Genomic DNA, 3,439 nt, shown 5'->3' with positions numbered 1-3,439 from the left:
GGGAGGGAGAACAAGAACTAATACCCTCAAATTGTCCCCTGACCTCCACATGTGGTCACAGCATGAACATCGCACACACAATAAATGTGAAAAGAATTTAAAAAGGCAGGTACCAAAAGAAAGGGAAAAAAAAGAAAAAGAAAAAGAAAGAAAAAGGTACCAAATCTCAGAATAACAATATATGCTCAGAAAAAGATTTTTTAAAAAAAGTTTTCTGAGTCAGGGGTCTTGCTACATGAGATCCTCCTGCCTCAGCATCCCAGGTGCTGGGATTACAGGTGTACCCGACGTGCCTAGAATCTTGGAGTCATAGAGCACACACCGTCCTGGAGGTGGGCTGAGAGGCCAGGGGAGCTCCTGTTATTTGCCTCTGGGATTTACAAGCTTATGGAAAATTCCAAACAGAACCACCAAGGGCAGACAGCCTGGCAGTGGCAGCCAACACTTGCCAGGCATTTTCTGAAAAGTTTTGTATGGCAGCTGAGCCTGGTGGCTTATGCCTGCAAGCCAGCGCTTTCAAAGCTAAGACAGAAAGATCCACCCTGAGTTTGAGGCCACCTCGAGCAACATAGGGATTCCAGGCCAGCCTGGGCTATAGAGTGAGACCTTGTGTCAAAATAAAGTAATAAAAACATAAAAATAATAAACTAAGAATGGGATCAACCTTTGAAAGCAGCTTCCTGAGAATCATAGCTTCTTTTGAGATGTCTGCAAGATGTGGAAATGGTTTGTGCTCCCCAGGAGAACGGGGGGGGGGGGAGACTGATCATGGGCATTCTTGTCCCTGTTAAGAGGGTTTGCCCCTCAGAGGGACACAGCCCTCAATGCTTTTTAGTCCTTTCCTGAATCTTGAAAATATTTGCACGTGCAGCCCTGGGTGGATGTAGCTGCTGTGCCATAACAGAAGAGAAACGGAGACCTGCAGAAACAGAGGCAAACACACCTAATGCAGCAAGTCCGAAGGAGCAAAGAGATGGATGGAAGTCCTGATTAAAACACGCCCTGAAATGGGTCAGTGAGGAGGCTCAGTGGGTTAAAGTGCTTGCTTCGCCTGGCCTGACTACTTGAGTGTTATCCCTGGAACCCACGTGGTGGAAAGAGAAACCAACTTCCACAGGATGCCCTCTGACCTACACACACACGCACACACGCACAAACATGCATGCATGCACACACATGCACGCATGCACACACACGCACGCACACATACACACGCACACATGCACATCACACACACATGCACAAACACACGCGCGCACGCATGCACACACATGCACACCACACACACATACACAAACTCACGCACACACGCATGCACGCATGCACACACACGCACGCACACGCACGCACACACGCTGCATGGGAGGAACTGCTGTAACAGGATTGAGACTGTAGATCAGTTGGTAGATTTCATTCTTGGCACGCACAAAGTTCTGGACTGAATTTCTAGCACTATTTAGACAGGATATGGGGGTGCACATCTGTAAGCCCAGCACTCAGGAGGCGGGTGATGGTTGCATTGGCTACCTAGTGAATCTGAGGCCAATCTTAATTTCCAAAAATTGCCCTATGTTCGAAAAAGAAAAAAAGAAGGTTTTGACTCAGTGAAAACATCAAGGATGGAGTCTGAATCTCCAGCACCTCCTAAAAGGCAGACCGAGGGAGACACCGATGTAACTTCGGCAGCCCCCCACGCATATGCACATGTGTGTGTGTGCATCTGTACACATGTGAACTAATCCATATACACAAGCACATCACACAATGTGCTAAAAAGCAAAAGGGAAAAAAGCCACATATGGTGTCTCCGGCCTCTAATCCTAGCGCACAGAAGCCTGAGGCAGGTGGATCACTGTGAGTTCAAGGCTAGTGTTGGCTACAGTATGGGTCTTGTCTCAAAGCAAAAGCCAGAGCAGCTACCATTTTGTTCTTGAAGGGGAGAGTAGAGTCTTGCTATGTAGCCCAAGATATCCTGAATCTTCCTCCATCTTCCTGCCTCCACCACCTCAATGCCAGAATACAATGGACCACCATGCTCAGTGCATTTTGTTAGAACTTTCTATGCACTAGGCATCCACATAAATGCTTTTCACACACCAATGTGTTAACCACAATTCACAAATCTATACCATGATAAATCTCATTTTACAAACGTGGAAAACCAGGCAAGGAGCAGTCACAATCTTTTCATCTGCTCAGGGTCACAAAACTAGTAGGGAAGAACTGAGGATTCAACTTAAATGTGACTCCACAGCCTGGGTCTCCAGCCACTCACTCTCATTGATGCCTCGGGATGACAAGATAAAGGACAGATCCTGGTTCTGCAATCTTCTGACTGTCCTTTGCGGCTGTAAGGCCTAAATTGTACTGATCCCATTTCCCACGCAACATCCACAAACACTCGATGAATCCCACTCCCTTGTGACCACCACTAAAGCGGAGGAAAGGGGCCATGTCCTGTCTCTCTAAGCTGTGTAGAATTCACCCTCTGTTGGGTGTGAAAGCATTTTGGAGAGACCTGGCTGGGCGCTAGGAGCCCGGCGTCTTCAGCACCAAGGACAGCACCCGTACGCACGAAGCCTCAAGCCCGCAACATTTTTTTTTTCTTGGGCAGAGGTCACTAGGAACGTGTTCCTACAGGGCTCTCCACCCACTATGTCCCCCAGGATTTGGGAGAATTCAGGTTTATGTCTCTTCAATACCGGAGCTGAAAAATCCCAGTATCTTAAAACAAAGCCTTTGCTTTCTAGATGGACTTGAAGGAGCTCTCGCAGGCGTACTGCTAGCCGGCGTTGGACACTTCTCCTTTGTGTCAAGAGCTCGTGTATACGGGGATGAAGGGAAAACCCGGAGCGCTAGTATCTATCCCTGAGTTCCTCCTTTCACCCCCTCCTCCGACTGGGTCGGGGTCTCAAAAAACAAAAACAAACGAAAAACCCAAGACCGCAAATTAGGAGTTCTATCCTAAAAGCCCACTGGTCCCAGGCGCCATATCGTCATGGCAACTGGAGAGGCTCAGGAAACCATTGGTCCGCTCTCTGCCACACCCCTTACACCACCGCTTCCTGGTAACTAAGGCAACCAAGAGGCTGCCTTCTCGTCTCCATCCTTTCTAGACGAGTGGGTAGGACGGGGACCGGCTCCTCTCTTTCGCTAAGCAAAGCACTACATCCCCATAATGGGTATTAGGGAGGAGGAAGATAAAGAGGCTGATTCTAAAATTCTGGAAGGGTTGGGCTGTCACTGAAGTCACTTCCGGTGGACACAGGAAGTAGGAGGCAGGTTGCTTTGAGAGACAAGGGTGGAAAGGAAAGGAGCTGGAGTGTCTCCGGAAGGATGGATGAATGGGAGTGCCAGCCTTGATCTTCAATCCCTCTGAATCCAGCCCACTCCTAGGAGTGGAGAGCCCTTTCTAGACGATTAGAGCTGACTTCCGAGT

At 48.6% G+C, this 3,439-nt stretch overlaps 1 protein-coding gene across 1 annotated transcript in view; it reads right to left on the bottom strand.

The window, feature by feature from the left end:
* The window catches only part of Nova2 (NOVA alternative splicing regulator 2), a 33,109-nt gene that overhangs the window by 6,312 nt on the left and 23,358 nt on the right, over positions 1 to 3,439 (bottom strand). The gene's annotated exons all lie outside the window — the stretch shown is intronic.

Source organism: Microtus ochrogaster, unplaced genomic scaffold (assembly GCF_000317375.1).
Source record: "Microtus ochrogaster isolate Prairie Vole_2 unplaced genomic scaffold, MicOch1.0 UNK74, whole genome shotgun sequence".
Classification (NCBI taxonomy): Eukaryota; Metazoa; Chordata; class Mammalia; order Rodentia; family Cricetidae; genus Microtus; species Microtus ochrogaster.
The sequence above is the reverse complement of the archived record's forward strand: the minus strand, read 5'-3'. Positions and strand labels throughout refer to the sequence as shown.